The following is an 18,438-nucleotide window of genomic DNA, read 5'->3' on the forward strand; positions in this document are numbered from 1 at the left end:
CCGCAAGGGGAGCTTGGAAACACTGGAGCTGGATTCTCGGCAGGGAAAGAGCAGCTTCTTGATCAGTGCGTCAGCTGGAGAGTCGGCTTTCTTCGGCACTTGCTGTAGCGAGCTGCATCGGGCAAGTAAATAGACGAACTGCTCCGAGCCACCGTAGTTTGCCATAGCAAGTGAAGGTATATTTATACCTTGAAGGTGTTTAGGAATGCTATAGTTTGACGTAAAGTCGGGCATATGAACGTCAGGAAGGAACCCCTAGGCAATAGTTCTTCCTTGTAAAGTAACTGAGTTCTTGGACAAATCAATATTCAAGCAAGGGGAAGTCCCTGACTGCTTAAGCTGGTTTTCCAAGAAATCGTTGTGACGTTTGATACGGGTGGAAGTAGCCATGCCTGTATTTGGGTAGCATGGGCTGTGCCTAAATAAGGGATTGATTTCTATGCCTATATAAGGGCAATGTGAATTGTACCTATATAAGGGCATGAATCTGGAAAATTCACTCAGAGCTTAAAACACCACACAACACCCACTCCAATTTGTTATGTATGACATTACTAAGTTCTAAACACATTAAAACATATCTAAACATGATGTGGTAAAACCCACCCAAAATACATAAATATGCATTGGTACTGGTTGTACACGAAAAGCATATGTGCTGTACGCATTTTAAGCAATGTTTCATTCAAAGCAAATAGTTTGACATTTGAAAATGCTATCCGAATGAATCACGAAAATTACATTTATGAAATGGCTCTTAAATACAGAAGAAAAAGTCGAGACCATTCCATGGCAGATTATATAAACTATTTGAATGTGGACAAGATCAAATATTGCCTCTTGGAAGTTTTCAAAGAATTTCTAGTTCTCTATTAATAGTTCTACTTTAAGCAGATTACTTTGTGCCCAAAAACTGAAAAAATACAAATTTGGAAAAAGCTTGATCATAGAAAAATTGAGTTCCAAAGTTAGAAACTTGAAGGTTAAATTCAGAGTCTCTCAGAACACTGCGTGCCAAATCAAAAGTCAGTGTTATTGTTTGGAGAAAAGATCAAATCTTCTAAGTCTGAAAAGAATTTGTCTACCATTGTAGGTGAGAGTTGGATTACCTCGTTAAGAAGATTAATCGCACATAGATGTGAAGCATCGCTGTCAGCGTTGGTCGCATTAGCAATGTTCGAATTGGATGGTTGGGTGCCACTTTCCTCTCGTACCTCACTGTCAGCATTTTGCATCTGTGAGATCTCAATGAATGCCGTCATCAGAATTGGTAGCCGCTGGGGACAACACAGTGCATGAGACGTCACTGGTCCAAGCAAAGTATCAACATCCGTTGGCATGAATAATGGGAGTGTCAGACAGATGTCTAGCATGCTTTCTTCTCCACATAGCAGGCATCGTAGAACAGGTAAGATGCAATCTTGCCAGATTGATCTAAATGACATAAACCATGTGGTATTCAATTCTCTTAAACAAGTTAATCCTAAAATTTGGACTATGCGCTCACGACACTTCATCGCCAGTAGAGTATTTTCCACAGTGAACTGGGTATCGCTGGTGCTTTGGCTTGCCATATCGAAGCAGTAGGAGCAAAAATAGTATCCCTGCTGCGAGTCCCAAAAAGAGAGGCAGTCCGCCAAACACAGAGTGCACGAAGTTTGGAAATATGCCTAGGACTGCTTCAAAAGGTGCTAACAGTCCCGAAAAAATCGTCTTAAATACATGTACAATACCAGATACGACCAAACATTTCTGAGAAATGTACAGGGCAGTTTGTAGTTAATAGGGTGTGTATCTCTGTAGAAGTCCTTACGACTTGCAGATCATAGGTCTCTTTGGCCGAGGTCAATGGCACAGTTTTCTGTAAAAGAATGGCTTTCATTCTGCTTAAAGTATCAATTTGTATAGAAGAGATGTTCAGTGAAGGCCTTTACGGCGACTCCCGGTCTGTCTTGGTTTTTAGGAAACAATACTTGCATACAGCAAGTGACCCTGGCTGACACAGTTACGAGATATGCTAAACCTGGCAACATGCCACAGCAGCTGTGATCATTCAACATAATGTAACTTCCATTAGAAAGTTGCCTGAAAACTGGATCAACACTACAGCTGGTGAACCTTGCAGGTGGCAGGATAAATTGTTAGAGGAACCATCGCAGGCCCTGTGTAAATTAATACCCTGACAAAAGAGAGAGATGCTTAGTGCGTTTTCACAATTTGTACCACTAAGAAACACTTCCTTCCCCCCACTCCAACATCTGTGTGTGTAAGGTAATTCCCAGGATGTCTTGATGTATTCTTTACCCAACCTTTCATATAGGCCTGCTGGTATATGTTTTACGCCATACTGAAAATGGAAAATTGTAACAGGCAGAGTGATTGTTCCATGTATTATCCATTCTGTGGCTGTCATTTCAGCGACAGGTAATGGCAATCTTTCCAGTTTTTCAATGCTCAGCACCGTGTAGTCTGCTCCCCTTTGTGCCAGTTTGATCTGTTTATCAGTCAGATTGAATTCTGAAAACAGTGACGTGGTATTGATTAAACGCCAAGGCACATAGCCTGAACGTAGGTTTTGTAACGCCCAGCCTAATAGCATTCTAGAACGAAATTAGCGTCCGACCATGTTGCAACATGACCAAGTCCTGTTCCATTATGTCTATGGCAGAAGATACTATGCTGTCCAAATAATAAATCCTGGACGACAGAGTTGTTAACCCATTGTCAACTACAGAGAGAGATTTCTCTAAATTAATACGATCAATTTCTTGTATTCGTTCTGCAGTCTCTGCTTGCGTATTCTTCCATGCTTCATTATACATGGCATAGATACCGGCGTATATAAAATGTTTATGATGTGGTTTAGTAGGTCCTTGTAAGAAGTCCCTCAGGTCAGCACCATCTTTAAGTAAAGATAAGTGTTGTTTTACTTCCTTTAGTGTAGATTTGTGTTCTGTAGTAGGGGATCTCTGTGTATAGTCATAATCTAGTGAATAGTCCCGCCCATGTGCGCGGACCCCGGAGCAATCAAAAATAATCTCTTAAGCTGTCAAAACATGCAGACCTGCATAGACACTTAAGAGAGAATTTAAAGACAGATAATGCAGCCTATATCCACAGGCTACACTGTCCAATACTTCAACTGGAATTTCCACCAAAAACCACAACAGCACAGCCTGTCCAGGGTTTTCCACAGAGAAAAACCTTGCTTTTAACAGCAAAACCCTCTGGAATGATAGAGAGGAAGGAGTGGACAGACAAGCCCCATAGGCTGCCATTATGTGGCTCAAAACAGGATACTGTGCCTTTAAGAGAACTTTCCAGAAGCCTCACAGTATCCCAGAATGCAGTGCAGGTCCCTTTCACCTTCAGTTCTTTTTTCCGGCTCCTGCTAGCAGGACCCTGGAGCATTAGCTCTTCTTTTCTGAGCTTTTTCTATGCTATTTTTGTGATATTTTTGGATTTTTGTAGCTTCACTCGACGTCTTTGGCCTTTATCTGCATTCTGCTGTGGTTTTTTGGCAGAATTTCTGCAGTCTTCTTGTCTTTAGACTCTTTGTAGTCTGACATGTGCTTTGTCTGCAGCTGAGCTGAAGGCCGAAGCTGAAGCTCACAGGGTTTGTACTCTGTGCTTGCCTGTGTCTTTGGACACCTGTCTTCTCTGTACCTTCTTTTCTAGGGGGCTTCGGCTTCCAGGTTTCAAACAGAGGAGTTTGAAGGCATCTTCAGCCTCTGGGTGAGGTGAGGGTAGGTCCTCTACCGAGTCCCATGCTGTAATCTCTGGGGTTATCCCCAGTAAGGGCACGTCTGAGCTATGACGCGGTTCCAGTCGGCGTTGGGGCCGTCGTGGAGTGCCTGGACGTCATGTAGTGCCTCGACGTCGACGTCATGGAGTGCTTCGACGTCGACGTCATGGAGTGCTTCGACGTCGACGTCATGGAGTGCTTCGGCGTCGACGTCATGGAGTGCTTCGGCGTCGACGTCATGGAGTGCTTCGGCGTCGACGTCATGGAGTGCTTCGACGTCGACGTCATGGAGTGCTTCGACGTCGACGTCATGGAGTGCTTCGACGTCGACGTCATGGAGTGCTTCGACGTCGACGTCATGGAGTGCTTCGACGTCGACGTCATGGAGTGCTTCGACGTCGACGTCATGGAGTGCTTCGACGTCGACGTCATGGAGTGCTTCGACGTCGACGTCATGGAGTGCCTCGACGTCATGGAGTGCCTCGACGTCATGAGGTGCCTCGACGTCGACGTCATGGAGTGTCTCGACGTCGACGTCATGGAGTGTCTCGACGTCGACGTCATGGAGTGTCTCGACGTCGACGTCATGGAGTGTCTCGACGTCGACGTCATGGAGTGTCTCGACGTCGACGTCATGGAGTGTCTCGACGTCGACGTCATGGAGTGTCTCGACGTCGACGTCATGGAGTGTCTCGACGTCGACGTCATGGAGTGTCTCGACGTCATGGGGTGTCTCTATGTCATGGAGTATCTTGGCGTCATGGGGTTCCCCGACGTCATGGGGTGCCTCGACGTCATGGAGCAGTGTTGCTCGACGTCATGGAACGGTGATGCTCGACGTCATGGAACGGTGATGCTCGACGTCATGGAGCGGTGTTGCTCGACGTCATGGAGCGGTGTTGCTCGACGTCATGGAGCGGTGATGCTCGACGTCATGGAGCGGTGATGCTCGACGTCATGGAGCGGTGATGCTCGACGTCATGGAGCGGTGAGGCTCGACGTCATGGAGCGGTGAGGCTCGACGTCCTGGAGCAGTGATGCTCCTTTTGGGGCATTGGTCTCTTGGGCTCTGCCCTCTTCCGTTGGGTCCGGCCGTCACCGTTAGGGATGGCTCGGCGTCTCCGTGTTTGACACCTAGTGACATTTTGACGTCTCAGTGTTGGTTGTCGTAGAGACAGTCACTATCTTAGTGATGGTGACGTCGTAGTGCGGTCGGCGTCATGGGTTACAGCCGCAGAATACTGCCGGCTCTTGACGCCTGGGTCTGGTTCCAGGCCTCGCTCCTTGGTGAGCCTCCCGTCGTAGAGGGGACTTTGTGTTCCCGGCACCTTCCACTCACGACGCAGAGCAGTTGATCAGCGTCGAGGAACCCTTCTGATGGGGAGTTTGTGGTTACTCACCACGTGTACGCGGTGGACGTTTGTCCTTTTGCTTAGTTTTGAGTGCTTGCATGCCTGCACGTCTGCTAGGTCGCCTCCTGCTCAACCACTACTGGTGAGACCACCGGGGATGTTTCGGAATCCTCTCGGTTCCCTCTTCCGTCCACCACCCCAGGGGCCTTTTGCCCCTCAGTCTGCGAACCTCCGTGCCTTGATGCCAGGGATGCGTCTGCCATGAGTACGGGGAGTCCCTCTCCGACTCTTTACTGGTTGGCGGGACTTACCTTTCGTCCACTACCGCCTGGCAGGAGGTTCTGGCTCCGACCGTGCTCCTGACTTGGTCGCAGGGGTGGCGGCATGTAGACCTCGCGCTGTGGCCCGCTGTTGTTGGACCGTTGTTGTGAGATCCCTCTGTGGGGGGGGGTTTCTTAACCGATTTGTGGTTCCTCTGCCGAGAGACAGGAGGGAAGCCTTACAAGAGGTGGTCTAATGGCCTGATAGTTTCGGTTCTAGGCATCGGTGTCGGAGCGAAGTTTTTCTCTCCTGCCGACCCCCAGGTATTGTGGGTTTGTCCTACGTTGCCATACTTTTCTTCGCCTGACGTCTCTGCAGCCTGCGGCTCAGCAGTGTGCTTCTACTCTCCCGTTCTTTGGGCAGCCCTTGGGTTGCCATCAGAGTAGTGAGTGGCCCGCATGAAGTCTGAATCGGAGATTTTTGGACGGCTGTAGGTTTGGGGCGTGGAGAACGGCCTGAGGCCTTCTGCCCTTTCTAGCGGCGTTTTCCTCCCAGGTTTTGCCGGTGGTCCCGGGCCGCCATTTAATGCTTTACAAGTATGTTGTGCGCATACGCGGGAGAGCTTGGGGCTCCTCGGCGAACAAAGGCCGGCTGGGTCTAAGTCAGTCTTCGGTTCATCGGCCCTCCTCCAGCACTTCCTCCGGTCGGCTCGCGGTTCCAGCGGTGCGAGCTCTAAGCAGAGGCCGTTATCCTGTTTAGGACAAGGGCGATAGAGGGCTTACCTCTGTCTCAAAGGGGGAGAGGTCTGTACTCCCGGTTCTTCTGGTTCACGAGAAGGACAGGTACGAGTTCAGGCCCATTCTGGATTTGCGACAAGCAAACAAGTGGATTCGCAGTAGAGGAGTTTCGCATGATGTCGTTGCATCAGGTTTATACTCAGCTGCAACAGGGAGATTGGCTTGGTGCCATAGATCTGCGGGATGCATACTCCCATGTGCTCATTGCACACAGGAAGTTCCTGCGATTCCAAGTCGGCGCCCATCATTATCAGTACACAGTACTGCCAGTCGGGCTGAGGTCTGCGCCCAGACTATTCTCGAAGTGCATGGCAGTGGTAGCTGCACGCCTGTGAAAAAAGCGAGGTGGCTTCTCTAACCGTGCCTGGACGATTGGTTGGTCAGGGCCTCCTCCTTCTCGGAAGCTCAGGCGCACTTCAAGAGGACGTGCGTTCTCTGGAGCGAGCTGGGGTTGCACATCAACATGTCCAAGTCTGTCCCCTTTCCGGTCCAGTGCATACAGTACTTGGGAGCCTCCGTCAATACGCTGTCAGCAAGCGTGTCTCCTTCGGAGGAGAGTCGATTATCTCCCCTTGGGAAGGCTCAGGCTCTTGTGACCGCCCCATCTGCGGCAGTGGAGACGGTGTCTTCTCTTCTGGGGTCGGTGGCCTCTTGTATATTCCTCACGCCACACGCACGGCTGCTCATGAGACCTTTGCAGGAGTGCTTGGAGGATCAGTGGGATTAGTGGAAAGTATCCTTGGGCGACAAGATACGACTGTCTCTGCGTGCTCTTCAACCTCTGAAGTGGTGGTGTTCAGCTGAGACTCTCCTAAGAGGGGTTCCCTTTCACAGGGACATTTCCGCACAGACTGTCGTGACGGGTGCGTCTCTCCACGGCTGGGGGGGCGCTTTCCGGAGACTTGCAGATACAAGGAACGTGGTCCCAGAGGGAGTCCACGTATCACATCATTTTCTGGGAACTCAGAGCTGTTCCCTTGGCAGAAGGCGTTTCTTCTGTCCCTCCGGACCAACTCTCTGCTTGTACAACGGACAATTTGACCACAATGTATTACCTCAACAAGCAGGGGGGTTCGAGATCGCGCACTCTGTCGCAGGAGGCGCGGGCGATCTGGCGACTGACTCTAACGGCTACCCATCTGCCAGGTGTGCAGAATGTTCAGGCAGACGGGCTGAGCAGACTGATTCAGGAAAGCCACAAATGGGTCATAAACGACGAAGTACTAGGAGAAGTCTTCGGCGAATGCCGAGACTTCGCCCCCAGGTACTGCCTGTGGGAAAACTGCGGAATGCGTTCTGGATTAACTGGTCGAACAGCTTTCTGTGCGCCTTTCCACCCTTTCCCTGGATTCCGGCGGTGTTCATCAAGCTGTCCCAGTCCAGGGCGCGGATGATCCTGATTGCCCCGGAATGGCCCAGACAGTGGTGGTTCACAGACCTGCTTCACCGGTCTCTCCGTCCTCTCCTACGGAGGCCTTGCAGGCCGGACCTTCTCGCAAAGGTCAGGGGGCAGACGTTGCACCCCAACCTCTCGTCTTTGGGTTTGGCTGCATGGCTCTTGAGATAGTGTGATATGGCCATTTGAATCTACCAGAAGTTTGTATGGATATACTGAAGGAGGCTAAGCATCCTTCCACTAGGACTTCTTCTGCTTACTAGTGGAAGACGTTTTTGCATCTGGTGCAAGTCCAAGGACCGTGACCTGTCGACGTGTAAGGAAGATGTCTTCCTTCTGTATCTTCTACGCCTGGCGCAGTCGGGCCTTATGTCTAATCCATTACGGTTCCTATTGCTGCGCTGACTGCCTACAGGACATGCCCTTCAGACTTCCTTCTTCCAGATCCCTGTGATCAAAAGATTTTTTGGGAAGGCTGGAAGAAAGCATTCCCACCTGTCTGGCTTCCTTCGCCTTCATGGGAATTGACTGTGGTGCTGTCCAGATTGATGTAGGAGCCTTTTGAACCTATTCATAGGGCTTCGTTGCAGCATCTGTCCTGGAAGGCGGCGTTCCTCGTGGCCATCACATCGGCCCGCAGGGGGAGTGATAATCAGGCGTTGTGTTGCCAAGGACCTTATACTGTATTTCATACTGCTGAGGTTGTTACGCATACTTACCCTTAATGTCTTCCTAAGGTTATTTCTGGTTTTCATATCAACCGGACGATAGCTTTGCCTACGTTCGTTCAGAATCCGGCATCTCCAGCGGGAAGGTCCCTACATTCCCTGGATGTTCGGAGGGTGTTAGAATTTTATCTGGCTAAAACCAGAGATATTCGTGGTTCAGATCTATTGTTTGTCAATTATGGATCAGTCTGGACCGGTCTTGCTACCTCAAAACAGTCCATCTCTAGGTGGATTGTGTCCTGTACACTATTGTGTTACCAACAGACTAATACGACCTTAGGAGGTAAACCTAAGGCTCATTCCACCAGGGGCAAAGCTGCCACGACTGCTTTGCTGCTTAATGTTCCGATTGCAGAAATCTGCAAGGCCGCCACTTGGAAGACGGTCCATACCTTGGCTAAGCATTACTGTCTGGACACTGATGCCAGGGCAGATGCTCAGGTTGGGCAGGCTTCGCTGCGAAATTTGTTCGCACAATAGTGGTGTTATTTCTCGTTTCTCCACCGCCGCTTTGGTGTGGGGATGGGCTTGCCATGCTATTCACTAGATTATGACTATACACAGAGATCCCCTACTACAGAAGGAGTAGTTTCTGTCCTGTAACTCCAGTTCTGTAGTAGGGGTATCTCTGTTATAGTCATAAGCGCCCGCCCTCCTCCCCGGTGGAGAGAGATATTCATGTAAGGAATGCTACAGGTCTGGCGTGTTGCGCCTTCAAAAAGAACTGAAGGTGAAAGGGACCTGCACTGCATTCTGGGATACTGTGAGGCTTCTGGAAAGTTCTCTTAAAGGCACAGTATCCTGTTTTGAGCCACATAATGGCAGCCTATGGGGCTTGTCTGTCCACTCCTTCCTCTCTATCATTCCAGAGGGTTTTGCTGTTAAAAGCAAGGTTTTTCTCTGTGGAAAACCCTGGACAGGCTGTGCTGTTGTGGTTTTTGGTGGAAATTCCAGTTGAAGTATTGGACAGTGTAGCCTGTGGATATAGGCTGCATTATCTGTCTTTAAATTCTCTCTTAAGTGTCTATGCAGGTCTGCATGTTTTGACAGCTTAAGAGATTATTTTTGATTGCTCCGGGGTCCGCGCACATGGGCGGGACTATTCACTAGATTATGACTATAACAGAGATACCCCTACTACAGAACTGGAGTTACAGGACAGAAACTACTCCTAACCACTCAAGGCACAGTTTCCCTACACTGTATGTTGTTACTATTCCTGGATGCTGTCTCTGAACATATCTTGGATCTGGCCTGGTGAATGTGAACCATTGTATCTTATTCAGGAATCTATCTTGACAATTGTTTGTGTCTGTGGGCCAGATTAACCATGTTTTCCAATCTGGATTTGTTCTGTTGTGATGCAAAATAGTATGCACGTCGACTACCCCCTCTGAAGTGTTACTGTTATCAGGTGTAGGTATAGGTAAGGATTGTTTGTTTAACTCTTTCATCTTGGCTAACCCAAGACAAGATGTTTGTTGGCCAGTGTCATTCAAAAACATTATTTGCTCTGGGATGATGCAGGCTCTAGATAAAGCTTCTAAACCATGCACCTGCCAGTCTTTTGTGTCCCAGACAGTTTTTGTCTCAATGTTGTCTTTCCAAAAGTCGAAACCTAACGAAGACAGTCGAGTATAAAATGCAGCAGAATACATTTGCTTGGTATTTGTCAACATACTTTTTATTCCTGTCTTATTAACATTTTTAAAGTAAAATGATTCTGGATTAGCAACATTAAAATCTGCAAAGTATGGAAATTTGCCATAAAATGTTTTTGAGCTACCCTTTGGTGGCGTAGGACAATGTTCACATTGGTTATATGTAAATACATTTCTCTAGGATTTGCAGATTTATGCAAGAAATTATGACCATAATGATTATAACAATACATTTGTTCATAATCTGATGAACCTTCTAAGTATTCATGATATGAAAATTTTGCACACATTTCTAAGTCTGACATCATATTATTAATAGTCTCGAAGTCCCAATCATCAGAAAAGGTACTAGATGAAACAAAGTCACTCAAGGAAATCTTGAACTGGTGTAGAATCTTCAACAGCTCCCCAGGACCAAAGATGTCATAATCAGTTCTGTCTCAACTAAACCACCAGGCATAGGAACGGCTGTGATGTTCACTGATGACAAGTCTCTTTGTTCACAATAGGATTATTTGTGTGGCTTGAGGACTAAGTTGATGTTCTTACTTGCTATGTCCTTTTTAACACATCTTCCGTTTATCAGCATTCTTAAAGTAAATACAAGAGTCAACCAAAGTAGAAGAAAAAGTACATCCAACACAATCCAAAGTTCAATCCATGGTGAAACCAGATAAGTCTTTTCCAGGTGATGAAAAAGTTCTGTTGCTTGTTCTTTTAAAGTTCTTTTAGCTGTCGTCATTTCAGGTTCGCTGGGATCCTCGGAAAACGTATCAAAGTAATGAAATAGCCAGAGGCAGTTCTGTCAATTGTATGGATTGCATCAGGATTAGTTGAAATCGCTGGAACCACTTGATCACTTGTTACATTTGTATAGTCAGTTGCTATTTCATTGTAGACTGCAGTTTCTTGACAAACTGTTATTTGGGTCTCAAGAGGTACAAGTTCCATGGCTTTGTTGCATAGTCCTTCTTTTTGCAATGCAGATTCTTCAAAGGTGATGAGTCTCTCAGTTTGAACCTTTTGGATAGTAGCCAGATTTGGGCGTCTGCTACATCTTTGGAGTCCACTTGGCCTACTGCTTATGATCGGCCACATGATGTGGTTTTACCAGGTCGATCGACACAAATCTGTTTTCCTTCTTACCAGCAAGGGGTGGCTGTAATACTGTTCTTGATCCGTGGATGGCTAGGACAGGTACTGGGTGTCTGTAAGAAGGCCCAAATTCCTTCTTTTCAGCGATCTTTTCTCTGACTAGATCTCCAATCTTTGGAATCCAGACAGGCCTGGCTGGGACGGTCGGTTTTTCTTCAGTGGTTGTTGGCTTCAGGACTACGGTACTTAGTCTTGATCTTATTTCATTTAAGTCCTGCAAAACAGCCAAACGATCTTTGATATCAAAGGGTTTTTGTTCCACCACTGAAGTATGACAATCGAGGTCCGGCACAATCATTCTAGTTCCAAAAAGGATTTCATATGGAGTGATACCCCCTAGAGAACTTCTTGGCAGGTTGTTAAGACTATGTTGGACACTTATTAGATGTTTTACCCACCAGTCACCCAAGCCTAATACCCTAGCTGTTATAGTCTGTTTTTTTCTGTCCACTACCGAATTTCCCTCAGGATGGAATGGACTAGAGTACCACAATGCAACGCCCAATTTGGCCATGGCCTCCTTGTAAGCTCGAGAGCTAAACCCAGGACCCTGGTCAGAATGTAGCGTGCCGACTGCGTATGTGCCGATAAAGACTCGCAAATCTTTTATAACAGTTCAAGCGTCCGCCGAGCGCTGAGGCCACATTCAAATGAATCTTGAGCACGAATACACACCGACAATGATATATATTATAGTTACCATCCCTCTGTAAGGGACCGCAGTGATCCAGGTAAACTCAAGCTAAGGGTTTGTTTGAAATTAACAGGGGCGTCTACGCAGGACGTTTCACTGTAGACACTTTCATCTTATGGCAGATTTCACATTCCAAAACATAGTTTCTAGTTTGTTTTCTCATGCGCGGACACCAGTATCTCCATTTTAATAACGATACTTTAGCGGAAACACCTGCATGTGCAGAAGCGAGCCCTTCATGTGCTAGTCCTAATCTATGTTCCATGTTTGGAATTACTCTATCCCCCACTCCAGGAATTCGAGCAAACGGAACATTATTTGTATCAGTTATGTATGAGTATTTGAGTGGAAAGCCTTTTGGTAATGTTTTACCACTGTCTTTGCTTGAAGAGTGATTGCAGCTACAGAAGCCGTTTGCACAGCGGCTTTCGCGGCTTCATCAGCCAATGAATTCCCTGCAACGTGAACGCCATCCCGTTGATGAATCAATGTATGTATCACGTTAGCCTTTTGTAGTTCTTGTCGTAAATGAACTACTTGTTCCTAAAGCAGTTTATTCTGGATTGTGCCACGTTTTGCATCTTTAAAACCGTTTTGAATACAGTTCTGCAAGTATTCATTGTAAGATTGAACACAATAATACGAATCGCACGCTATGAGTGTGGGGAATTCTCGATCAGTATTTTCAAGTACCATCTTGAATGCTTGTAGTTCAGCTCGTTGAGCTGTACAATCTCCTAGAGATTGAGTTTTACTGACCATAGATCGGCATTTGCCATCTCGCCAGCGACCTTTAACGATTGCGCATGCAGCACTATAAGCTTGTTTACCCCCCCGCAGCGGGTTGGGCTGATCCGTCAGTATAAATTATACATTCATACTGCTCTAGAGGCAGAATCTCAGTAGGCAGAGGACATTCTTGTTCATATTGTAGAAAAGCTTGTGTTTTCAAGTAAGGGTCAAAAACGTATTCAACGTCTGTTGCATCAAGAGAATTAACCCATTGTATCCATCTCGGATGTAAAGCTTTAACATTCGGAATGCTTGCTTTTGTCACTGCCTCTAAGGCAGGTACAGATGTAACAACCATAATTTGTTTACCCTGTGCGAGGGCTCTCTCTTTTGCTACTGCAGTTTGAACCGGTGTCAGAATTTTTTCTGTTGAAGTGAATTTCATTTCTGCTTGTGTGTACAAATGTGATTTGTAAGCTATTGGTACTTTTTCTCCTTCCTTAAAGGTTAAGTATGTGAATCTGCATTGTCCTAGAATGATTCGGATCACTAAGCTGCATACGTGTACGCGTGTTTGTAAATGTTTTGTTGCTAACATGTCTGTTTGCAATGAACGCAAAATTTCTGTGTGTTTTTGAGTCCAATTAATTGTTTTAAAATCAGGTTTAATTAATTTGTAGAGAGGTTTAACCCTTTCTGCGTAATTTAGAATTTAAGTTCTTCCGAAATTCACAAAACCTAGAATTGACTGTAAGTTTTTCAGCGTTTTTGGAGGTTGGAGCAGTGCACTCTTTTCTAAAAAGTTGGCTGCCAGGCTTTTGCCTTCACTTGAAAGTTTATATCCTAGAAAAAGGAAGTTGAGATGGGCAATTCTAGATTTTTTTTAATTGAATTTATACCCTTCAAAGGCGAAGCCAAATATTATGGTGTTCACCCTGTTCAAGTGCCTATCCAAGTCATTGTCTGTTAGATAGATGTCATCTACATATGAAAGAGCTTCTTCATCATGTTTGTAGTAACTCTGTTACTCTAGCTGAAAAAACCCTGCACTATTCTTGAATCCCTGGGAGAGACAACAGAATTGACGCAGTGTCCCCATAATAGAGAAAGCGGTCAAATACCTACTTTCTGGTGCAATGTTTTGACAGAAGAAACCGTTAGAAATATCTAATGTGGTTTTATATTTTTTACGCACAATGTTATTCATTAGTGCTGCACTGTGTACATTTTGTACTGCAAAAGTTTTGCAACAAGAGTTTAGATGTCTGTAATCCAAAACTAGACGATATGTATTGTCTGGTTTGGAGACAGGAAACAAAGGATTGTTCATGGACGAGGTGCATGTTTCAATCACCCCTTGGAATTCAAGTTGATCTAAGATCTTCCTGACCTGTTTTTGCTTAACTGAGTACTGCCTTTGTGCAGTTGGTTGATTTTTTCACTGGATTTTGTGGTGAGGAGAATCCTCATCCCATCCTACATGATTTCTATATAATGCAGGAGCCTGGGCTACTGCCCATTTCCTGGCATAGGTATATTTTAAACTAGCAGCCCGTCCCGACGTTGTCCGGGAGCAACGGACATTGTCCGTAGGTCTCCCGGAGCGCACCCGCAGCTGCTTGTTTGCTCTATAATCGGCCTGTTTCAAACTAAGGGAATGTAGTGTAGCACGGGTAACATCACCATCCAGATCACTCTCAAGCACAGCTATTTCAGATTCGAGGCGTACAAGTTCTTCGTATTTAGCCTTTTTGGCAGCAGCAATCAATGACAATGAATGCCCACGAACCACAGTCTTGAAAGCCTCCCACAATGAGATAGAAGAAGAAACAGACCCCACATTTTCATTAAAGTAACAGTCAACAGCCTTTACCAGCTCGGAGCGGGTCTTAGGATTCCGAAAGTACCACGGATTTATGGGAGCAACTCTACCCTCACTACCCACTCCAGCTTCAACACTGAACCACAGGGGAGAATGATCAGAAATGCCCCTAGGAAGGTGACGGATCTCCCTGATGGAGGACGATTGCGCTGCAGGCATGAGTAAATATTCTAGTCTGGAAAGGCTACCATGGGCCACGGAGTGGAACGTATATTGTAACTGTGTGGGATGCATGAGTCTCCAACCGTCCGTTAGCCCAAAGGTTTCGATCAGCTCACTGAGCCACATTTGTGATCTAGGTAAGTCCCGAGGGGGGTATCGATCAGAAGTGCCGGAAACCACAGAGTTAAAATCCCCACCAAGAATCAGAAAACCTTCAGGGAGCCCCAGTAGAAGCCGCCCGAGGTCAGCAAAGGTGGTGGCCTGTAGGCCCGGAGGGACATAGACGGTGACTACAGAGAGCGTCTTACCCTCCCATCTCCCAGAGAGCACAGCATAGCGACCCCTGTTGTCGAGCATTATTTCGTCGATTTCGAGGGGGAGAGAGGACCTGATCAAAATTCCCACCCCTCTGGAGCCAGAGGTGAATCCGGCATGTGCGACTAGTCGATATCCACTTCTATTCAACGCCTGGCAAGCATTGCCAATTAAATGTGTTTCTTGCAGTAGAACAGTATCAGGGGAGTGGCGTCGAAGGAACTGCAGCACAACCCCTCGTTTTATTCTATCTCCCAAACCATTGACATTCCAGGACAGCAGTCTCAACTCACTACCCCCCATCCCGAGAAAGGACACGAGACCCGCCCTCATGAAGCCCCGCAGAAGAAGGAACTAAGCAAACAATACGATGCCATGTGAAGGAAACAAAGAAACAAACACTCCCCACCCCCACCCCCCAACAAGAACCCGTTACAACACCCCCCACCCTGCACCCCTGCATTCGAACTGGAAACCACCCCAACTTGCAGTGTGCCTGTCACCCAATCATGAAACTAGTCTACACGAAGAACCCCGGAGGAGGAAGAGTCCCTTACACCCCCACCACCCTTGGACCCATCAAAAAACAATAGTAAAAAGAACAAATTGTAAAACCCAGCTGACAAACGATTAGAAAAGCAGACGCCGGGAACCATAATGTCCCTCTTGATCCGGCGTGCCCCTCTCGGCGCCGCCGGGGTGCACAGATCGATCATCCCTTTTTGCCAAGGAATCAAGCCAGTCACTGACACTGTCCGGACGGTCAAAGAAGAAGGTTCGTTCCTCATATTCGATCCACAGCCGGGCCGGAAACAGCATAGCGTACTTGAGGCCCAGGTCTCACAGCCGCTTCTTCACCCCCTGAAACCCCAGTCTCTGTCTCTGGACCTGAGGAGTAAAGTCCGGATAAAAGTTCACGGTGGTATTATCGAACTTCAAGCGGCCATGCTCCCGAGAGGCTTGGAGAATAGCGTCTCTATCTCGAAAATGAAAAAGCCTGGCAACAATTGGTCTCGGGGGGCACCCGACTTTACCTTCCCGCCCGGGAAACGGTATGCACGCTCGACCGCAAAAAATTTGCTGAGTCCGGCGGGAGCCAGATGGTTCAAGATCAGGTCCTCTACGAGGAGGTCAACAGCAGAGTTCTCAGGGTTTTCCGGCACACCAATGTGCGCACGTTGTTGGGCCTGGCCCTGTTTTCATGCTCCTCAAGCCGACGGGCCATGAAGTCGTGTGATGATCTCAGGTTACCGATCTCAGTCTGCGCGTCCGCAACATCAGTGGTCAGGCTGGAGGTCTTCAAATCCAACGCCTTCACCCTCTCATTAGTCTTGGCCGTGTCCGCTCTAATCAGCGTGACATCCACGGCCACAGTGTCTATTTTAGATGCAAGAGCCTCGTATTGCTGTCCCATAGAGGCCTGCATACCCGTGATGGCACTCATGACTTCACGAAGAGAGACATCCGTAGGCGCGGTCGAGTCCATCCTGGGGTCGTCAAGAATACGGCCGGTACCACCGGGGGTTCCCATCGGTTGAGTGTATCGGTCCATGACGTTGGTCTGGGTATGTCCCCCGCGGACCGGCGTCCTTGTCTTGCGCTTCTCGACTTCAGGTTTAGTGGCCATATTGGAGGCTGTGCCCCGAAGGGGCCCTCTAGACCTGGTAAAAATGTCCGATCTTGATGGGGCCAATGAAGACAAGAAATAGGCCAAAAATGGTGAAATGTCAATAGAGCAGGAGGCCAAAATCCTCAGGAGAGACAGAGCTCGACAGCAGGGCAAAGCTGCGCCGGGTCCGGAATGAGTCTGGGAGAGTGTCGGCCGCTCGGAGCTCGAGGTAGAAAGCGAAACCGAAAGTGAGGATGAGGCCGACTGGGGGGATCCCTCCGGCCGTTGTTGTTCAACTACTCCCCGGCCCGTGAAGCAGCAGAATCCCCCGGCCTCGTCCAGGGCAGGCCGAAAAAGTCGAAGTCGGTGTAGAAACAGCTCCCGACGTCCAAATTCGATTTTGAAAAGGATGTTGAGGTCAGCAAGAGTTCGTCTTCAAAAGCCCATATTCAGAATAAGGATATGTTAAGGATATTTGCAGAAGGGCGGCGCGGGTCTCGGGAGCCCTCTGCTCACGCGACCATCTTGGATGCCCGCGTAACTCCTCCTCCTGCATCACAAAATTGACGTTGTTTTTTACAGGAGACTCACTTGCCCAAATCTGATCCCACATGTTTCACCTCAAGCTAGGGTGCCCCAGATATTTTTCCAATTTCAGCAATTATTTCAGCGGCACAGCAATACTCCTCCACAAGAGGATGCCCTTCAGCCTCCACTCCATGACTGGTGACTACGAGGGCAGATACACAATTGTCACAGGGTCACTAATGGGTAACAACATTGCCCTGGTATGCGTCTACGCCCGAACACTGACTTCCCTGAATTTTTTCATTCTCTACTCTCCCAACTCGCTAAGCTAGACTATGACTTAATGATAGCAGGAGGAGACTTCCACTTGCTTCTCAACCCGCATTAGACAGCACTGCCATCACGCCTAGCATAAAGCCTCATGCACCACGGTCACTACCAGACCTTTGTGAGCAACTCCTGCTACTTGACATCTGGCACAAATGTAACCCTTCCAACACTGAACACACGCATTACTCTGGTCAACACAGCACATAGGCGAGGATAGATTACTGGCTCATCTCCCCAGGTGGCTCCTGCTGGTACCAATCAATTATGACCTTCCCAAGAACGTATTCTGACCATTCCCCAGTTCAGCTTCGACTTGAGGTGCCAAGACCAGATGGGTATGAACGACAATGGCGCTTTCCCGGCCGGGTCCTAAATGACAACCTTTTCTACTCCGAGGTGCACGAAGCTATAGAGGAATACTTTGCCATTAATACTGGCTCGGTGGACTCTTGGGCAGTCCTGTGACAAGGGTTCAAGGCATACATAAGAGGAGTGTGCATTGACAAACATGCCGGGGTGCTAAAGGATCTTTGGACGACGCTTTCGTGCTTGTAACGCAAGCTGAGGGACATCGACAGTGCCACATTACACAGCTTGGACCCCGAAGTAGCCAAATGCCGATTAGCTCTCCTCACTGACTACAAGGAATCCGCGGACCGTGAGATTCTATTTTTGAGTAAATATAGCATGGCACGGTGCTATGGTGAAGGGGAGCGTCCGGGCCGAGTACTAGCGCAATTGCTTCGCCCTCCATAAAGTAAAGCTTATATCACTGAATTGAGATCTTCCTCTAACCAGATCCTCACTGGCACCTCGGAGATTCGCAATGAACTTGTGGATTATTACACATCCCTATGCACTTCTAGAGTAGGATGCAACCTCACTGCTCAGGAAGTCTATCTCTCAGAAATCGCTTTGGTCTATTTGGATAAACACATGCAGGACTTTTTAGCTGAGCCGATCAATGGGGACGAGGTCGTTAACACAATCTCAGCCCTCAGAAGCTCTTCGGCCCCCAGCCTAGACAGCTTCACAGGGGACTTTTATAAGTCATATAAAGACCTATTGGTGCCACAACTGATTAAAGTATA

The 18,438-nt window shown here is 47.6% G+C and overlaps 1 protein-coding gene across 1 annotated transcript in view; it reads left to right on the forward strand.

Annotated features, from left to right (window-relative positions):
- Positions 1 to 18,438, forward strand: part of RMI1 (RecQ mediated genome instability 1) — a 120,121-nt gene that overhangs the window by 21,928 nt on the left and 79,755 nt on the right. The gene's annotated exons all lie outside the window — the stretch shown is intronic.

Source organism: Lissotriton helveticus, chromosome 2_1 (genome assembly GCF_964261635.1).
Source record: "Lissotriton helveticus chromosome 2_1, aLisHel1.1, whole genome shotgun sequence".
Lineage (NCBI taxonomy): Eukaryota > Metazoa > Chordata > Amphibia > Caudata > Salamandridae > Lissotriton > Lissotriton helveticus.